This window comes from Carassius auratus, chromosome 13 (genome assembly GCF_003368295.1).
Source record: "Carassius auratus strain Wakin chromosome 13, ASM336829v1, whole genome shotgun sequence".
NCBI classification, from domain to species: Eukaryota; Metazoa; Chordata; class Actinopteri; order Cypriniformes; family Cyprinidae; genus Carassius; species Carassius auratus.
In genome coordinates, this window is record NC_039255.1 from 11,300,080 (window position 1) to 11,322,141 (window position 22,062).

The 22,062-nt window shown below is 36.1% G+C and overlaps 1 protein-coding gene across 6 annotated transcripts in view; it reads left to right on the forward strand.

Moving 5' to 3' along the window:
• LOC113112647 (regulating synaptic membrane exocytosis protein 1-like) overlaps positions 1–22,062 on the forward strand; it is a 69,256-nt gene that overhangs the window by 7,809 nt on the left and 39,385 nt on the right. For all 6 annotated transcript variants that reach the window (XM_026278391.1, XM_026278392.1, XM_026278393.1 and 3 more), the window contains exon 3: positions 12,822–13,038. The gene's annotated coding sequence lies outside the window, so the exon portion shown is untranslated. The remainder of the gene's footprint in view (positions 1–12,821; positions 13,039–22,062) is intronic.

Consider the following 22,062-nt stretch of genomic DNA (forward strand, 5'->3'; position numbering starts at 1 on the left):
CTCTTCTGCCCATTCAGTCACTTTCATGCAGGGTTACAGCATACAGTATTACACAACAGTTACTTTTGGTCCTGTCATTCGATTGGCCAAAAATGCTGATATTTAGACAGTACTGTTTGTATTACTCTACATCTTTCAGAAACTATAGAATTGCTCTTTGCACCCATGCATACCCTTATATCCAAATGTAAATTGATTGTTTTCAGATTGATGAAAGGGACTGGGAAAGGAACTGTTATTCACATTATGAAAGAGAAAGAAGTAATACAATACATTAAATGAGCCAAAGTTTGAGAGTGAAGAATGTGAAAGTAGGTGAAGTTTTTTTTTCTCTCTGATCAGTCCTGATCAATAAATAGTGTCAAGAAGGCGAAAAGGAAGAAGAATGATGTGTATTGTGACGTAATGATGATGGATGCATTAAATTGATCAAACATGATAGTAAAAACATTTTTTTTCATGTTACAAAATATTTCCATTTCAAATAATTGCTTTTCTTTCGAATTTTCTATTCATCAAGGATTTCTTAAATCAAACAAACAAAAAAAGTGTCACCATTTCAAAAGAAATATTAAGAAAATTTTTCAAAAACTTTCAAAAAAAAAAAAGAATTGTTTCCCAAATAACAAATGGCTTTCTTTAATTCAAGTTTAAAGGATTTTTTGGGGCATTTTTATTGAAGATAAAGCTAAATTTAAAGTACAACTATTTAGTACCAATCTTAACCTCTTACATTGCACAATTATATGTCTGTAGAAATAAATATGCAAAGTACACAAATAAATTTAAGGTTCATTAAAATCCATAATGCAATGCTTAAAATCATTCTTAATTTAATGCTTAGGTATCAAGGTTTCTATTTCAAGTTTTTTTTCAAGGCCTTAAATACCTCTAACACACACAACATCCCAACTCTTGCTCCCCTTGAGTTTTAGATCCTTGCTAGTGTGTCTCGAGACATTGATTGATGCATATAATATAGCACGAAAGAACAAAATAATAAAGAATAATAAAGATAAAGTGAGACTATAAATGCATATTTCCTAAGTGCTGAATGGAGTTTACAGACCAGTGAATATACAGTACTGTGTATTGTCACTGCATCGAGAAACCTCTCATAGATTTAAGAATTTACAAACCTATTAACAGAAAGCAGGAAGGTGTTATAGACATTTGTGTTTCTGATTTGCTTTTTTTGTGACATTGAATAACAATTTTAATGTAAAAAACTCATTCAGTCTGTGCATTAGTGATGAGGACTTTAAGAGACTCTTTTTGTAGGCTACATTGTTTCGCTACCAGGTAGCAACATATGACTGTCAAATGAATGAGTCATTTGAATCAATTCAGTTAACCGATTAGTTAAAAACATTATTTATTTATTCAGGCACGAATCAAGTGTCTGTTTTATGAGTCATTGCGTCATTCACTCAAACGATTTAGTTAAAAACATTGATTCGTTTAGAAAATAAACAAGTGACTTCTTTTTTCAATTAATCATTCACTCAACACGATTTCCCAAAACACAGATTCATTCAGAGACGCATAAACATTAATTCTGCTGTGGATTTATTTGCAACTATGTTTGTTGGAGAAACAAAATATACAATGCAGCTGTCGATATTGAATCGCGACCGTAAAACATTCAATATATACTTCTTGTTTATTGAACTGTTGTATAACTTGCGGTCTTGTTTGTGCGGACTCGCTCAGATATAGTCCAGTGTAAATGCAGTAGCTAGACTTTTTATAGTCTGCGTGAGTATGCTGGCATGGGTTCCGCTCAAACTGGCTGCTGCCTGATTTTCCTGTAATGCCAACTGGTGCTTCATGTGCGTTTGTGTGTAGTTGCACTGCTTGTGTTTACGTGTGTTTGTATTTGTGTGTGTTTAGCATCATGCTATTGCCTGGTGTGTGTTTAATGCTGAGCCTCCACTGGGCTGGGTGTAGGTCCTGTAGATGCACAGCTAGGCCATATGGACACCTTTCTCAGGAGATCCCAGCATCCACCATTCCACTGCAACAGCTACTGCACATATTCTCCATCTGTTTATTTCTTCCCTCTTCTCTCCTTTGGATCCCTCCATCTCATAGCTTGCTTCCTCCTCCAACCCCCCCCCCCCCACACCACCACCTCAACTGTAATCTGTTTGTAAAAGGGTAATTCACAACAGGGTAAAAATAGACGTCACCATCATCTCATTTCCCGCCCTAATTAACGATAGGTCTCTATTTTGCTGGGGGGCTTTGAAGGATGACAGGTTTATTAAGTGTTTTCATGAGGTTTGTTAACTGAAACACTAGCTGGTCAAAGAGTTTATTATAATGAGATTATTGACAGAGGAGAGTGGACAGTTGAGCAGATGCCTCAGTAAACCCTACTAAACGTACACATTTGTTTCTATTTTTTAGTCCCACTTATTATTTTCCGTATTTGTAAAAGTACAAGCTCTCAAGTTCACGTTCATTACCTCATTTACTGTAATCCAGTGCTCTACTCTTCCTTTTGTTTTTAGGAGCACAGTGAAAAAAATTAGGAGCACCTCTATAAATAACAAAAAAATGCTTCCCATTTAAAAATGTATAATTAAAACAATAGAGTAACAAGAATAAGTTACCGATCAAATGAAGTCAGTATTAACAAAATTAATATGCAATACAGAGGTGGCACAGAAGTACACAAAAGTAGCATGTAGGTATACTTACAGAAGTTTAATGAGGCTCCGAGATAACATGAGTGCACTTAAATTCATGTTGAGATTAATGTTTTAAATATGTAATTTTGAGTAAATGATTAAAGTAACTGAAATTAAACTTTAAAAATGAAACTTAAACTGTCATTAGTTGGTAGCAAGTCACTGATTTAATCCCAGAATCATTCATTCAATTGATTCGTTTGAAGAGCTGATTCATTCAGGAACGAAGCAAGTGACTGTCTCTATGAATGGATAATTGAATAATTGACCTAGATTTGTAGTGTTAGTATTATAGTCAAATAATGGAAGTCACTCAATATTAACTTCTTGTTTATTGAACTGTTGTATTAAATCAATATCACATATGCAAATTCCCTTAATAATCATTAAACCTGTCGCTCAACTTAGTTCATTGTGATCTCACAAAATTGAATTATAATAAATGAAGCTGTCTACACTGATCTTGCATAACTTGGAACTGAACAAAACTCTGGTGTATTGAACAGTGGATTCTGATGAACATATGTGACACATTACTCTACTCTGAAAAAACACGTTGTAAGTAGAAACCCCTGAGCTCAAACACAAATATGCTGATTGGGTATTTTTATCATAGTCGCACGCAGTAGTTTGGTGGGAATATAGAGCACCGTAACATTTGTTTTTTCCTTAGTTTTACCATATCGTGATTCCTTTCAGTACATTTTCTTGCTCACCGTCACTTGCTTGTGAATTTGAAGCTCAGCTTCTTTAATTATTAAGGGGACACTGTCTTAACGGCACAGAGATGCTGCTGTCATCAGGGGGTTCTGGGAAATGTTATTGTCCTGGTGGCTCTGTACAGCTCTTCTAGACTGGCCCTGCTGATTAGGCCACTTACACTGTTGTTTTTGGTAAGCATCCTCAAAAAGTCATTTAGCATTATGCCTAAGAAAAAACTATATTTAGAATTATAAAATGTTTGGTATTTAGTATTTTTATTATTCTTAATTTATATATTGATATGAATATTTATATGATTAATTTATTCTTCTTAATTTGTGTGTGTGTATGTGTGTGTATATATATATATATATATATATATATATATATATATATATATATATATATATATATATATATATATATATATATATATATATATATATATATATATATATATATATATATTAATGTGTGTGTCATGTGTGTGTGTGTGTGTGTGTGTGTGTAATTACTTGAGTTAAATATAAATCCATAATTCCAGCTAACCAACTTCTATCATGAACAATCCCATTGTGTGTCATGTTTTTGGAACTGTGAGCTTTCTAAAGCAATACAAAAGACTGTCTGATAAACAGATCAGAAGTAAAATCTTTATTTATGAATAATTAAAAATTTGCTCTCATTGGTGTGTTAATAATAAAGTAAAAGTAGTCATAAATGGCTTGCAGAAGAATATTTCTTTTGAGCCAGATCTTTTTAATAAATCATTTGACCTGGTTAATAATAATAATAATAATAATAATAATAATAATAATAATAATAATAATAATAAAAAAAAAAAATAATAATAATAATAAATAATCTGAATGATCGATTTGTTCACAAATCAGACTAATCTGGTTCTTGACTTTGGTTCATTGACAATCTGGTTACAGCAGTTCTGTGAGATTATCAATTAATAGTTTTTTTATCACAAACAAAAATAATCTTGTTTAGAGTTATGTATATACACATTTTTTTTTCTATAAGTTGAATTTTTATTTTATGTACTGTATGTATTATTGTATTGCTTGTATTTACTGAATGTTGAATCTGCATCTGAAATGAAATTGCCTAATATGGCAATAAACCTAAATTCAGTAACATGAATTTTTTATAATAGCATGGATATTTAACAGGAATATAGATTTTTGGTGCAGGAAAATAATTCTTATGAGTTTAAAATGACATGAGGGTGAGTAAATAATGTCAGAATTTTCATTGAGAACTATTTAAATATCATAGTTCTGATGTATTCATGTAACAGCTGCAGATTTCCTCTCACTCACTCACTCTCTCACTCACTCACTCACTCACTCACTCACTCACTCACTCACTCACTCACTCACTCACTCACTCACTCACTCACTCACTCACTCACTCACAGTAGAGGCTCTTGACAGCAAAAAGCTCTTAGTCAAAAAGGGCTAGAAAGGAACCCCATTAGAAAATCTGTGAAGGGGATTAAAAACTTACTTTTGAAAAAAAAAAAAAAAGAAATGTTGTAATAAAGGGGCAAATGGCAAGAGGGTGAAGGAAAGAATACTGCAGTTACTTACTGGATGTTAGTGTTACTGTAGCTTTAAGAGATCAGAGAGGACGTAACATCTGTCCCCGACTCTCTTCTGCATCTCCAGTTTGGCATAATGAGGACACCGCTGTACACTTGCTTCTCTCTACCTGTCCTATGGGAGGCAGCGGCTGGTCATGTGACGTGCACAACACTCCTCTGTGTGTTCATCATTATTATCATGTGACCTTCTCTGTGTTCTGTGCCATCTAGTATCTACACTGGGCATGTGATTGAAAGTGCTGATATTACATAATGCTCAGGAACTGCTGATTTGCTGTTTTAACAATGGGGGGTGGGGGGGGGATTTTTTTATTTCTGATGCATATCATTGCTTTAGTGGATTTGTATATAGTCTGTGAGTTAAAATGATAATTCTTATGACTTTTATTAAATTAATGAGACTTGTTGTGTATGACATATATATTGTGAATAGTCAAAAAAATCTAGAAAAATGTGTAATGTCTTGGCAAAGACCTTTATTAAACACATTTTTACAGACTTTACTTAGAATGTACTCATATACATATTCTACAATATATATATATATATATATATATGTATATATATATATATATATATATATATATATATATAACAATTGCAGTTAAAGGGGGGGTGAAATGCTATTTCATGCATACTGAGTTTTTTACACTGTTAAAGAGTTGGATTCCCATGCTAAACATGGACAAAGTTAAAAAAATTAAGTTGTACGTTTGAAGGAGTATTTTTGTTCCCAAAATACTCCTTCCGGTTTGTCACAAGTTTCGGAAAGTTTTTTCGAGTATGGCTCTGTGTGACGTTAGATGGAGCGGAATTTCCTTATATGGGTCCTAAGGGCGCGTCTGCCGGAAGAGCGCGCACTCCCGTATAGCGAGGCTGAGCAGCACAGACATTTCACTGATCAGAGCGATTCACTGATCAGAGCGAGAGCGTCGCGAAAAGTCACAAAAGAAGTGTGTTTTTGGTTGCCAGGGCAAGACAACCCTGCACAGATTACCAAAAAAAAAACAGCATTAAGAGACCAGTGGATGGATTTTATTTTTACAGAGCATCAACGGAGTTGTGCAAGTGTTTTTGTTTGTTCCCTGCATTTCGAAGATGCTTGCTCACAAGGCCCAGTTTGACGACGGATTTGCGTATCGTTTATTTCTTAAGGATGATGCAATCCCAAGGAAAAAGGGTCACGATCGTGTGTTGGAACTACAGGCGGTGAGTAAAACTGCTTCAAATATCTCTGCCTCCTTGTTAGTGCGTCCCCTCCCATGCCAAAGACCCGGGTTCGAGCCCCCGCTCGGAGCGAGTCGTTGCTGCTGCTGCTTTCATTCAGTTTCAGCCTCTGGATCTGATTCTGGATCATAAATAAACGGCTGAATCTGACTGTAAGCCATGGTTTGTTTTGGATGATGGGTTTTCCCTCACGGTAATGTCACAACTTCCACATGCTCTCAACGCAAAAGCCTATTCGCGCTCGTGATTCTTTAGCTCCGCCCACACGTCACGCCTCCAGTCGGTCGTGTTTTTCCGGGAAAAATCGGTACAGACTATCTTTCTCTTATGAATATAATAAAACTAAAGACTTTTTTGAGTTATGAAGGATGCAGTACTACTCTATATGTACTCAAGATTAACAGGATATTGAGTGAAAACGAGAATTTCACCCCCCCTTTAACATTTTACAGTGGGAGGAAAACGCTTAACATAAACTTTGTGTGTTGCATTCATCTCCTTGGCTCTTCTGCACAGTTAGTTTTTTTATGATTTAATGCATAAGCCAAGTTAAGCGTAAAAATGTCCACTAGGATTATGGTGCCGTTGTCTTAAAGGTACAGTTTTTAAGGGGTGGGGTCCCTACATAAATCACCAAAGTCCAGTGGAATGGCTAATTTTCTCTTTAAGAGAAAACAATGAATCATATGATACACAAATCTAAACATGAAAGAGTAAGATGTGAAAGTACTCAAAGCCGAGTGTGAGTGAGAAAAGGAGAGGTGTGTGTGTTTGTTTTGCTGGAGAACTCAAGAGAGAAAAACTAGTTAAAATCAGGTCAATTTCAGAAAGCACCGTTGCAAGTGTGTGAAACTAAAAAAGAAAGACACACAATTGGTGTTGAAAGGGTTGAGAGGGGGAATGTGGGAGGGAAACCGCAGCGTAGCTTTGCTACATGGCTGGTCTGTGGGGTTAGCAGGGGGCAGCACTGTCAACACTCTCCACAGTGGGCAAGTTCTGGTGGAGGAGGGACTCAGCCATGGCACTGCTCATGGTACCATATGGTGCCACTCAGAGGATGGCAACACCCATCCTCAGCCTAAGTGCCTGTCTGAGTAGAAATAATGGTAAACTGTACTCGAGCCAGTCCTGAAGAGCCAGAGCCAACAGATATGTTGAGGCCGGACCTTGAGCATCCACAGCGTTTCCTGGAGAATTGTCAAAACCGGATATTTAAGCAGTATGAGACAGAGTGGTAACAAACTGTGAGGAGGAAGTCAGAGCTAAATAATAATTTGTAGGAGTGCTTGATTTTTATTTTTTTTAAGATTATGCATTTTGTTTAAAACATAGTCAATAATGTGCACAATCTAATAACCAAAAAGACAATCAATAAGGTGAATGATTTTTTGTCTTTTGTTTGCTGTTCCTCACTGGCATATGCTCCTTGACATGGGATGCACAATATATAATTAGCAGTTTGGTCATCAGATGATTTTACATTTATTTTATGTTTAGAAATGTTTAATTGTACATGCTCATTTTCAAGTTAATTTTTAAAAACACTAATGATTTAATAGTGCTGTTAAATGTAATCAGCAAATCTCTAAATTAATATTCATTTTTTTAGACTGTACATTATTATGTTCTTGTGATGCTTAATGATTTAGTGTTTTATTTTTTATTTAATTTAGACAAAATGTTATAAAAATTTCATACTGGGCATTTACTGGATGTCAGCCATAATATAAAAAAAGTAGGGCCGGGACTTTAACGCGTTAATTGAGATTAATTAATTACACAAAAAATAACGCGTTAACTAATATTAATTAATTACAGAAAAAAAATTCCCGCATTTTTAATAACTTATTTTTGCACCGCGGAACGTTTGGATGAGTTTCGGCGTTACCGATTATACTGGAGCACCAACTAGCGTTCGCATATCGCCGCAGCAGCACATCGAGCCTCAAGTATCACCTCAACGCAAAACATATAGCAGCTAGCGTGGACTTTACACTTTATGTTGAACTATGTATTATTTTGTTGGTGCAGCTGGCAGTTTATGTTGAACTCTATCGTTTTGGCCAAAGTTATTGAGAGTTGGACTTAGTATGTTATGGCCTCTGAAGCAACAGAGAGATGTTTTCTAATAGTCAGGGTTTCCAATGTTCTGAATGTAATTGACAGTATTGTGTTTTACTTAAAAAAACACTTTACAGAAGGTTCCAGCACCTATAAGCTTCCTGAATTTCTGAAATGTACTATTTCTAAATTGTTTCTAAACATGCTATTGCTACTCTTAATGGCAAAAATTGCACTGGTCTGCTAGACTTGGTTGAGCAAAAATAAACAATATTTTGTTGCTTAAGCTTATGTATTCAGTCATTATTCAATGGTATACTATAAATCCATGTGAAAAAAAAATGACATCTCACTGTTCTCAGGTCAAATATTTATATGCGATTAAAATGCGATTAATTTCGATTAATTAATTACAAAGCCTCTAATTAATTTGATTAATGTTTTTAATCGAGTCCCGGCCCTAAAAAAAAGATTTTTGTATCACCCAGAATTTCAATATCAGTGCATAAGCTTAACGAAAACCTTCTTATAGATGACTGACATTTAAGAAATGGAGTAACATTTGTTTTATTCTACTCTCTCAATGGATTTCCCCCCTTTTTAAGCCCTCACGGGGCCCAAAAGAAGCATTTCCAATTTGGTGACTATTTTTCCATGTGATAATAAGCACAGCAAAATCAAAAGCTCAAATAATTCAGTTCATTTGAACCCCATTTATTTTAAGGTGTCTGTCTGTAGAAATCAATCATGCATGGTGCTGCTTCTGTCTGGAAGGAGGGTTTAATTTCTAAATTGGAAGGGAGTGATTTTCTCACTATGTTCCTGATGCTTTCACATGGTGTATTTTGATGGATTTCTGCTTACTTTCAAACATTGATCTCCAGGTTTGGCCTCAGTGACTTCGGTCCCCCTGTGAGAAGTAGAATTCACCCTTTGCTGGATTTATAAGCAGAAAATGTTTTTTTAAATGCGTATAGGTCTGTTTACGGGTGGGTTAAGGTGTAAGGGATGGGTCAGCAGTGTAATTATGAATGTAATTACAGAAATTAATTACAGATGTAATTACATGTGGGTATTTTTAAAATATAAGTACAATGTAAAAACATATATGTACACGTGTATTGTACCAAATGATTCATTTAAATGTAAGTACATAGTTAAGGCGACTTAATATAAAGTGGGACCAAATATTAAAATGTTTATAGAAGCTTTACACATTTTCTGTTGAACACAGGATAAATGTCCTGTGAGTGGTGTTCAGATCTGTCCTCTTGTGTTAGAAGATGAATGGAGCTGCTAGTGCCTGTGAACTTCGTTTATGGCTCCATCACAGGCTGCCAACATGCGCTGTTCCCTCCTAAACAGACGTTTGTCCCGGCATTCGCTGTGAATGATGTTGAATTTACACTGACTCAACCTCAGCAGTACTTTCACTACATCTCTGTCTTTCGTCTGTCCTTTCATACAACATCCTGGCACAGATATGGTGGATTTATGCCCATGAAGGGAACCGTGAGGCCTAGCGGACATGATAAATGGGCCAGCGTGTAGGCCCCACCAATGCCTCTGCAGGAACGCTGTGCACAGCCAATGAGTTACAGTTGTGGCTCCTGTCATGGTGTGTGTTAGTACGAGTGACTGTAGACAGCTGTTTAATCATTGACGTTTCCATGTGCTCGCCCGACAACATCAGTAGCCGTTGAGACCAGCAGTCATGAAGTAGGGGAGAATGGGGTAAAAGCACGTCCCACCTCATGTATCTCCACGCCGGCTTACCTCTGTATCCGCACACTTTACCACATTAATTAGAGCTTCCTCATACCTTAATTACACCAAGTTCTAAGCTAAAGTTGGAGTCCTGTGTGAATTACTCGGCATCTTTCCCTGATTTGCATTCACAAAAGGTTTTCTCCTATTCCTGGATGAGAGGGAAAGAGAGAAAAAGAAGCAAATGATTTGTGATGGGGAAGAGGGGTTTGTGCTAGTAAAGTAAAGCTGTGGTTCACTTTCGTATAACCTTGTGCTTCACTTAAGGGTCTTTGTTTTATGTGCTGTCTCAATTATGGCAAGCCTGGGCTGCTTTCCTGAATATCATTTACTGCTGAGAGCACAGAGGACTTTCATATGTTCTTTTACAGTGCCAAGCTCAATGTTTGTCTCTGTTTCTCATGGTTTTCATAAAGTGCTGAAAGGTTTTTGTAGTCTAGTGCCGCTCAATTTCATCTCAGCGTTGACTTTGTGGTTCATTGTTCATTGGAGCTGCTGTAAGTAAAGGTCATTGTGTTCTGAAAGTTTGAAAGGTGAATGTTGCATCTTAATATTGAGATGAGAAGAGTGCAACAATCTTGCTTTTTTTTGTATGATTGCAATTTGGATCTTATTTCAAACCTACCTTTAGCAGAGAAAAATGACAAAATAATCTCTTATATATCTCGTTTGTTTCTATAACCAGCAATGAGAATGAACACAAGTTTTAGAGTCTCAAAAGAGACCTGCATGTTGAATCAAACTATGCTTTTTGCCATTAGTCTATAGAATAATCAAAATCAGAATTTTCTGTATAAATAAAAAATATTCTTGTCAAATATTCTGTCAAATAGACATGCATTCTTCATTTCTCCTAATTTAGGCACATGAAATAGTTTTAATACTAGTATTGTAATATTGATCATTCCATTAAAAAATAGCCTTTGCGATGGATGGATTGATATTTAAGAGCGACATATGGGACAAACTGCATTCTTAAATGATAATCTAGCTAAACTGGATAAAATATGAATCTTATATTATTCAATTAAAAATATCTGGCAGTATCTCAGTTAAGGTGAATGTTACAATCTTAAATGATAGCTGTATTCATTTGACATATTTGTAATTTAATTATAGAATCTGTTCAATAGTTCTTTGTTTTTGTTTATTATGTAATTGCATGTTTCTTCTAATACAAAAAGAGTTATGCACAACTTTGGTGTTTGCCGTTTCATTCTGTATTCTCAAATTTAAACTGTCCCTTTAATAAATGCATTGTGTTGCATTGAATTGAACTCTTAAGTCTCACTGGCTGTGAAAAAGCAATTGATTTAGTTTTCTAATTGGAACATCTTGCCTTTGTTCCAACCTTGTTACTGCTGTGTTGGGGTTTGTCCTTTATGTTTATCTTTGACCCACAGGATGTTCACTGGTGACAGTGTTGATGAACAGGAGAGCAGTAGGGGTGCACAGGGGGAGGGAGACCGGGGTTAGAACTGGGGGCAGGTGTTCAGATCATCTTGTTGTCTTTCTCTGGGGCACGTTCTGCATGGATAGTCTCGTGTTCATCACATTCTGTAGGTAGCATATTCTTTTCACTCTCTATGTAGGTTGCTTATTTTTAATATACGTCATATGATATCTTCATGGCGGAGGAGTCTGTGAGGAAGACCCCATTAGCGTAAGTACAACTCTGGATAGATTCATGCTTGAGACCTCAGTGCTGTTTAGACAGGGGAAAAGGCTGGATATGTGTTGTATGTGTCATTTCAGTGAAGAAAGACCTTAATTTTGTTTATTAGTCACTGTTTTGTTTGGTTTAACTCTTTTGGAAGACATTCATGTAGTCTTTAAGCAATCTTCGAGTGAATGTCTGAGATGACCCTACATGGTGGAAAGATTGCGACAGAGAGCTGGAATGGGGAAAAGGAAATGTGGTTTTGGTGGTATAGTTTCCATTGACATGCAGTTTGTGAAACAGACAGTATAGATGTTTCACCATAGATTTTTGTATCTCTCTCTCTCTTTTGTAAAATCATGATACTGTATTCAATTACTTAATTAGCTTCAGAATAACTAAGTGCTTACTTGCAACATACTTTCCCAGTAAAGACATATCTTACAGTTGGAGTTGGTATTTCGCCATGTGCACATGGTCAATTAGGGCTGTGTATATGTGTGTGTGTATTTGGTTCTGTTCTGTGAGATGAATTTTGGAGAAAAAAAAAATATCAATCATTGAACTTACTGGAAATTGGTCAGTTTTAATATTACCAGCAATGTAACCAAATGTTGAGTTGTGGGAAAAATTGTAAGAGTTTAACAATCAGAAAAAAAAAAAAAGTATAATCTGAATAAATATGTGGCATTATGAAAAAAAAATCAAATTAGGTTATCAGGTTATCAAGTTCTATGTTAAATTTGCTGGTAAAATTTCAAACGTGGGGCTTTTAGACAAACATTTTAAATGTGTTCATAAAATTGCTTGTAAAATGTTAAAATTAAGGGATTATTAGGTAAAAAATTTGAATTAGCTGGTAAAAGTTGAGGGTTGTTGGAACTTGGGACTGTGAAACTGTGAAATGTACTTAAAGTAAAATTTTAGGTATTATTGGGTTAAAGTTAAAATTGAAGGATCATTGGGTTGAAGTGTTAAATTTACTCATAAAATTAAGAAGCTATTAGTTTAAATGTTGCATTGGTTACTAGAATTTGAAAGTTCTTAGAAGTTTTTCATGTCCCCTTTTTCTCCATCTCTTCTCTCCTCTCAGTTTGCACAAGCAGTTTGCCAACTGCAAGGAGCAGGTGAGGCGGATTGGGCCGGAGCCCCCCCAACAGAGGCAGCAGGGCCAACACAAGGATGATGCCCCCACCTGTGGCATCTGCCACAAGACCAAGTTTGCTGATGGCTGCGGAAACCTGTGCTCCTACTGCCAGACTAAGTTCTGTGCCCGATGCGGGGGAAGGGTCTCTCTGCCTTCCAATAACGTGAGTACCACCTACACCGTGTGAGTGGCAGGACTGTTTTTGTGCTTCCTCGACCTTCACCTGCACACATTTAAGAAGAAACAGGGAGAGAAGAGCACTGGGTGGATGAGAGAAAGGTTAATTGGGCATTAGTCAGAGGAGATGATGCTGCTGGTCACCGAGGGGGGTCGCCGCACACCCTTGCTGGGAAACCCAAGTTGGCACTGAGTCTCCACAGGAGCATCCATACGATGCAAAGGGAAGCACCTGAAATGGTGGCCCACCTCCTGGAGTGTGATATTTACCTTCGCTTTCCATTCCTTCCACTGAGTCCAGAGCGCTAATTAGTGTTCACTCATAATGAGTGCAGTGTAGGGACTCAACAGGAGAGCATTATCTCACCGACAGAGGTAGTAGAACAGGGAGTGAGTTCAGTGAGGTGGAGACTTAATTAATTACACACTGATATAGCAGGGATACATACATTTCAAGTAAATATGTACATTTGTTTTATAGCTACACAATAAAGCCAGGCCATTTGTAGCATAACTATTGTCATCACCTTCTGTACAAAATTGAAGTTGAGAAAGTGAATTTAGAAATGTTATTGGTGATCAATATTTCCTACCAGGCATTTTTTTTTATAAATTAATAAAAAATATTAATTATTTTGCATATGAAAATTAACGATATATCATTTTTATCCGTACAGCCATACAAAGTGACATATTTTTTATTGTTTTTAATTAAGAATACACAATTTATTGGTACCATGTAGGTTATCAATATTCGAAATGTTAAAGTTTATTGGTAGCTTTTTCACGTGGTAATATTTTCAATTGATATTACTTTTGCCGTCATCCAAATGCTTACTTAATCTAGAAAAATGCTAATCATTTAATAACACTGTTAAATAAAGTCTTTAGCAAATGTCAAAATTAATATCTAGTGAACTCGGGTAAATTGGGCAACTTTCTGTCATTAAGAAGTCTGGGGAAAATGGCAATTATATTGAATTAATCATATTTTTAATTGCACATTATAATGTTGTGATACCTACATTTAGTTGGAACATTAAAATGTTTAACTATAGTTTGAAGTGTTTAAAAAAAAAAAAATCTAACAAAATAATGTAGAATTCTTATGTGTCTTTAATTTATTGGTTATTGGCTTAAAATAATTATCTGCTTGTATTACTAATAAGTACATTTTCCACTGAGGAGATGGTTTAACTGGTGTCAGCTGGGGTCTGATTATTGCTTTTGTATTGAAATGTAACTCCTAATGTAACTCCCAAATCTGATTTTTACTTACATTTGGCACTTCATGAGGTTTAATTTTAGTTAAGTGGACATGAGAAAGCTCAGACAGGGCCAGTGTTGAGTGTGGACATTTGTTCAGGTGCTCTTGTCTGTGTCTGAGGAGGTAGCAGAAATCCCATATGTGATGCCATGGAAGTGAAGTCTCCATTGGTAGCGGAGGGGTGCTGCCCTGAGGTTAGTTTCGCTGAAATGAGCGCATGTTGTTTCTCAGAGCCCTTTGGCGTGTGCTATTACTGAGCATGGCAGTCTTGATAATGGAGTCGCTAGATGCCTGTAGGTTAAACAGAGAGAGCTACACCTACTTAATCTGGTGGACTGGAAACCATAGCTAAAAGCGATGAAATACACTTAATAGGTCCATTGCTACAGTATGAGCAGCCTGAGCTGGTCCAGAGTGAACAGACTCAAAAAAGTTCAATGAACCTGTTACGAAAAAATCACAAATGCCCCACCCAGGGCGCAATTTGTGCTGCATATATATTTATATAAAACGTTGGCAGTCCTGGATTGCACAATTAGCACACAGTAAAGTCAAGTCATTATATACGACTGTTCACAAGGTTGGGATTACTGAGGTTTTTTATAATAAAGAAATTCATACTTGTATTCAGCCAGTAGGCTATGCAATAAATACAGTAAAACATTTTACATTGTTATGAAAAGAAATTCAAATAAGAGCCACTTTTTAACATTTTCATCAAGAATCATGAAAAAATGAATCATGGTTTCCTAGAAAGATTTATTTCTACTTGGAATTTTTCAGTAATTCTTACAGTAAATAATAGTGCAACCTGCAGCTCTCAGGTTTTCCCTGTGGGTGGCAACATACCTGCAAATTTACACTTCTACAGAGTTCATGATCTGTCCTGAAATAAAAGCAAGGAAAAACGGAAAAGATCCACAATATATAATGTAAAACATTTCAAGACATTTTCATTTTGCAACAGGAAATGCAATTTGTATTTTGACAAATTTTGATGCTGCTAATGTGTAAGTGTAAAGCTGTTTTTGTGTTTATTATTCCAGTATGCATCTAAATGTTTTTTTCCATGTCTGATTGTCATTTCATACTTCTCTCTTGTTCTTCTCCACCACCCGCCATCCTTTTTCTCTCTGTGATGCTAAAGAAGAAGGAGGACAAAGTTTTGTTCATCTCATTATGTCACTGTGCAGTGTGAATGCTGATCTGAAAGTGTTGTTTCCCTCACTCCTCTCATTAACATTTATAAGCTCTTCAGTGCATCTTCAATGTTCTTTTGAGTAATATACATACACCAATGTAATATGTGCTGTATGTCTGATTTCACAAGCAAACTAGCACCATTTATTTGCAATTTTAGTAAATCAGGGTCAGAGAATGTGTTCAACGAATGCATGTCTTGCTTGGCCTGCTATACTTTTAATATGTACATGCACTGAGTCTTGTGCCATGGAGCTGCATTTGTTAATCAGAACAATGCTGTACATTTCAGTGCTGCAAAAATATCAATTCAATTCAACAATTCAATTCAAAACTCACTATCCCAATAATTATCAGGCCTTTTGGTAATATCTGTGTTTTCTTCCTCAGCCAAATGTTTCTTTCTGTGTGCTGCCATTTTTAAAGTCATATTAATTTTCCTAGGCAGTACACTCGTCTTTCTGTCTCTTGTGTGTTTTTTTTTCTTCAAAAGATCAATTTCAGACTATGGGTCAGCCAGACTGGATTTTGGCGTTGTGTAAGTTTTAACACTAGAATTTTGGTGCTACTGGAAAACTCCAGCGATATGTCATTCCACTGCCCATCTCCTCAAAGCAACACCATGAAATGATTAAAATTGATATTTCTCCTCTTCCTTTGCATCTGGCTTGTGGATGTTTCATTGCCATGGACATTCGACCCATGTCTTTTGATGAGAACCAGTGTTATTTTATTATCACTCTTAAAAACTAGGGTTCTTTATTAGCATCAGTAGTTCCACGGAGAACCTTTAACATACATGGAAACTTTCCACTGCATAAAGGTTCTTTGTGTTGGAAAAAGGTTCTTCAGATGATGAAGTTGAAGTTTTAGTCATTTCTATATACTTTTGATTATTTTTTTATATCATGTTTTAGTTATTTTAATACATAATTTTAAAGAAATATATATTTCTAGTTAATGTCTATTTCAAGTAAATCGTTTTTTGATGGTTTTAGTTTTAGTACACTATAATAGCCCTGGTGAGTATGACTTGAAAATGTCTTTTTTAAATGGCCTTTGTTTCTTCCCTCACGTTGGACTTTATGTAGTGAAAATATGAGACAGATCCAGTGCGGATTTGGACTTGAGTTCAGGTCTACAGAGACGAGTAATATGACAATGAAAAGCACATACACACGAATGGTTGGTTGTACCATAGGAGGCGTTGTATTCATAGACCTCATCAATCTGTTTAATTCAGAGATGGCCTGATGTTTGAAGAGGGAGTCGAGCTAAACTTATCACCATATCGATCTGCAGATGGCTTGTCAAGCATGAGATGTGTGTCTCGGTGACGAAAGACTGAAAGTTGGTTTTGTAACATCAGCAGGGAGATAAAATAGATTATTTACACTATCGATCCAGTATTTAACTATGAGAATGGTGTTTGTACGAGGGACGGATGAAGGAGTGTTTTGCAAGAGGGCCGGTGGGTGAGCTTCAGGCACTGATATACTGGCTCATTAGATGAAATGGACAGTAATGTCTTTTGTGGCAGTCTTTCATCCTTATCCGTGATTTATAACATGCTGAATTATGGGTCTAGCTCTGCCTGTTGCCGCCCCAATTCATCAAGCTGTCCGAGGTGGAAGCGTGAACTGCGTTCTCTCCTTTCCTCCCCTCACACAACTCAAGCACTCCATTTATCCATCCTGTTTGCATGGACCTGACACCGGTGGACAGCCCTGCCTGTCTGAATCTGGCCGAGCGATGGAAATTAAATGATATTAACAAGATGGAGGAAGAGGTGGAGTCTGGTGATGAATGACAGGCCTTCGGAGGCTTGTCAAACAAAGCCATCTGGAGTCGTACTATTGTCCATTGGTAAATTGTTAAGATGCTCAGCAGTTGTTTAGCATGTATGTGAACTAAAGGTTTGTCTTTATTCTCTTAAAAAACAAGTTTTCCATTGGTTACCAACACAGTAGAAAAACTGGAATACAAAAATACTATTAGATTTGTTTTAAATGTATTAATATTTAATTCAACTTCATTTCATCTCTATAGACAACCTTGATGTTAACAACTACAGATATTGTTTTAAATTAAGTCTCTTATGCTCACCAAAGGCTGCAATTATTTTGTCAAAAATACAGCAGAAACACCAATACTGCAAAATATTATTACAATTTAAATGAACTGTTTTCCATTTATATATATATATATATATATATATATATATATATATATATATATATATATATATATATATATATATATTAGTGCTGTCAAAATTAGCGCGTTACCGCATTCGATTAATTTGAAATATTTAACGCGTTAAAAAAAAATAACGCAATTAACGCGGTTGCAGTTTTTTTTATTTCCAGTTGTGGCCTATATGTGTTCAACGTGCAAAGAAATGTGGATAAGACCAAGGAAGGACTTTTAGACGGAAAGTTTCCGTATAAAACTGTGCCGGATTACTCTTCAGTCTGCCACAAGAAACAATACTCTTCATTTAGTCTGCCACAAGAAACAGCAACATTAAAATCATTAAAACTCAAATGTCATTGTTTAAAAAAAAAAAAAAACAATGACTGTAACAGTGCGTAAATCAGACCTTTCTGTAACGCTAACATTAATAAGCTTAAATGAAAATAACGAAATAATTGTGTAGTGGAGTATTTTTTGTACACAGTGCCGCCAACTGTCAATCACTCCTGTACGCGTGCATCACTGTCCTCCTCAGCTGCAGCAACTTGCGCTCTCTCTCTTCATCAAGCTTTAAAACAAAAAGGGGACAAAAAGATCATATTGTCTTTGTGCATAGGCTATAGATTAATTAGATAAATGAATATCTAAATTTGTGCCTTGCCGTCTACGGTATTTTTTTAGAACTTAGAAAAAAGATGCTGCAGCCAATGAACAGCCAGCGGGGGCTGCAGGATGACTCAACCTCCGCAGACAGTTTTTAATGTTTATCAGACAATAAATACTCAAGATTTTGCTTTAGTATAACTCACAACGAGTTTCACACACCTTCTCCAGCCACGTTGAGTTGTTGACACTTAACAGTGGGAAAAGCGACACATGCGCTATTCACTTGTGTAACTTAAGGGTGAATGGGTAACGTAGTTTCTGCTCTGGGTGGGATGAATTAGGAAGCTTGCATTGTGAAGGGCGCTCTGAAAATCGGCAGTGCAGGTAAAAGATTAAAACCTCTATTAAAACAGATGTCCAAATGAGCGTACCGGTACGCTACAAGCACGTTCTGGGCGCACGGAGAGGTGGCGGTACGCTCAAGAGCTATATTTGGAAGTGGCGGTACTGAGTACTGGTGCTTACTGGCCCACTTAAAGCACTGGCAATGACTATACTTTGGGATTTTTTTGCAGTCCACTTAGAATTCAACATGGAAATCATTTTTGTTTTTTATTGGCGTTGATTGTTTTGAAATTCAAATGGTACTTACATGCCTGTGTTTTTATTTCTGTAATAAATATGGCTTTCAAGCCAACAGTTAATTTGGAGGATATTGATGGTTTATTGCAGGTATGTTGTTTACATGAGAAAATCTGTGTTACAAGTTAAACAAAAATTCCAATAAACAATCATATTTTGAATTTAAATAGTTTCTTTGTCTTGAGTTTACATTAATTATTTACATTTTACATTTACATATCCAAAAAGTTTCAGTCTTTTAATTGCGATTAATCGCGATTAATTTTAAAAAAATTGTGCGATTAATTAGTTAATTTTTTTTAATCGATTGACAGCACTAATATATATATATATATATATATATATATATATATATATATATAAAATGTAATTTGTTAGATGAATTTTCAGAAGCCATTAAACTTGTCTTTAGTGTCACATGATAATGCATACTTGCTGAATAAAAATATGAATTCCCTCCCCCCTAAAAAAAATCTTATTGACCCTTAGCTTTTGAGCAATACTGTTTTTACCTCGACTTCTGAAGAACAGACCTGTGACAGATCTTTTTGTTGTGATCCACCAAATCCACTGCTGTTGAGTGTGCAAAGTGGTTTGTGTATAAACCATACAAAAAAGTGTTTTATCAGCAGAGCTATTGAGAGTCTAGAGTTCAGGAGGTTTGTTTCATTGAGCTGTGATGGACAGATTGTGATGCTGGGTGGAGAAGAGCCAGAGATGTTTATGATGAGTCTTCTTTTAACAAGAGTTTCTAGATTCATTTACAGCAAACACTGTTTGCATGGACATTCAGGGACTGTTCCACAAGAGCTGAGATTGGATATCATTTTACCACAAAAATACTGACAGTTTTACACAAACAAAAATGGACCGTCTTTTGCGGAGATGACTTAAAAGCGCTGTTTATTACATTCTCTTAATCTTGCATTGAAAGGGTGGAGAAGGACGAGTGCTTTAGTGTAATCCAGGACACACTTGTATTGGATAACACATGCCCACACATAATACATGCAGATGGGAGAGAAAAAAACAAGAAGCAATTTTATGTCTAGTTTTAACTTGTGCCCGCTTAAATCCTCCAACCTTTGCTTCTGAGATGGTTAATTTAGATATTTTGTAGGCTGTGCCACCTTTTTGTCTAGTTTATATATATTGATGTTCACATTATATTGGTATGTTTGAAATTTTTGCCATTACATTGCAATAAAATATTTAGGTGCTTAAAAGGAAACCATTTCATAGTGACACCTGAATTCAAATAATATAATATAATATAATATAATATAATATAATATAATATAATATAATATAATATAATATAATATAATATAATATAATATAATATAATATAATATAATATAATATAATATAACATAATATAATATAATATAATATAATATAATATAATATAATATAATATAATATAATATAACACCTTGGTAAAACGTGTTTCTCTTGCTGTTTTCACACTGATTCTTGAAGGATGAAAATGGAGGTGGTGTGAGAGAGGATGCTGCAGAAGATTTTCCTGTTTCAACAGAATTTTACACCCATCCTTCCTTGTCCTTTTTTAGAAAGGTGATTAATTTGAAGTTGATTTGGCTGAAGCAGTTGTTATTGTTTGATCTGAAGGTGAAATCAGCTGAGAGCAATGCTGGACAGAGAGAGTGTGTGTGTTTGGGACAGAGTGGCTCACAGGCTCCAGGGCCTTTACTGACCATTAGCAGATGTTAATTAGCTTGATAATTAGCCCATCAGTGGACCTGCAGGAGTTTGACGAGTTTCCTGCAAGGGTGTGACTGACCTTCTCGTGGGCTTTTGTCTTCTCTGCTCTTTTACACCTTCTGTCCTTCTCTCACAGACCCCTGGGAATGTTTTTAATATTATTGATCTTATAGTCATTGCTGTCATGAATGCCAAATAATCTTCCTCTGAGTGTTGTATAACAAACTGGAAAGCCATTTCCACATATTTACCTGTCTGATTAGAAAAGAAAACATTAAAGTATAAAGTATTTTAATGAGGACGAAAAAAATTAAATTAATAAAATTAATGTCCATATGAAGGTAAAAATGTGCTAGAAAATCAATTCCAGTGGGCAAACATTGCTCGTTATTGAAAGAGTTAATTTCTGATACTGATACTGACAGAGTGATGAAAGGTCTCGATGAAGATGACTCGATGAGTGTGTGGATTTATGTCCCTCGTTCTGTCACAGTTGTCATAGATGAGAACATGTAGGCTGCTTCTTACTGTGTGTGAATGTCACCTGTTTCTTTTTTTTTTAATGTATGATAATAACATTTTTGGAATAGTACTGTTGATTTGTTGAGTTTATGACTGCAGTACAGCCAAAGCATGTTCATTTCGATGTAAAGTTTAGAATTAATAAATAAGTTAGCTGAGTGACAGAAAGTGAAAGAAGAAAGAAAAAGAAGCGGAAACTGGGCCAGGAGTTCTGGTAGCAGGTGGCACATTTGAACATTTCGTTTTCCGACTATAACCACAGAGCGTGTTTGTCTGGCAAGGACTTCAGCAGCAGAAGGCTGCGTGTGTGCGTAAGCTTACATGTGCGTATATGTTCGCATGTTAAAAGCATGCGTGTGTGTTTGCGCTGTGTACAATCGCTCGTTTGGCCTTGCATCCGCAGGATCAATGGTAGTTTTCACTGAGTAAAGTTATGCAGCAAGCTGGGGAATTTTTTTACATATCCCCAATGGTGCTGGGCGGTTTCCTGGATAAATATAGACGTGTTGATGCGTGTCTCTCCCTCTCCCTTGCTCACTCTCGCACTCAACCTCCCAAGCTTTTAATCAAAAGCAATCTGGAGGAGGGAAGTGGGAAAAAAGGAGAAAAATTTGGAATGCGCCAATATCTTTTGTGTTCCTCGCTCCTGATTCTCTTGCAGTCAGGCTTTCTGTGTTTGTGGAGGAGGGTGATGGATAGCACTGCTAATGTTTGCGTGTGGCACGTCCCAACCCTCCGTGCTATTCCCCACAGTTCCTGCGAATCTTCCCACAATGACCACGGTCAATGCCTTTGCTCTGTGGGCATGTGATCACATCCCACGGAGCTAGCAGTTTCAAGTCTCATCCTCTT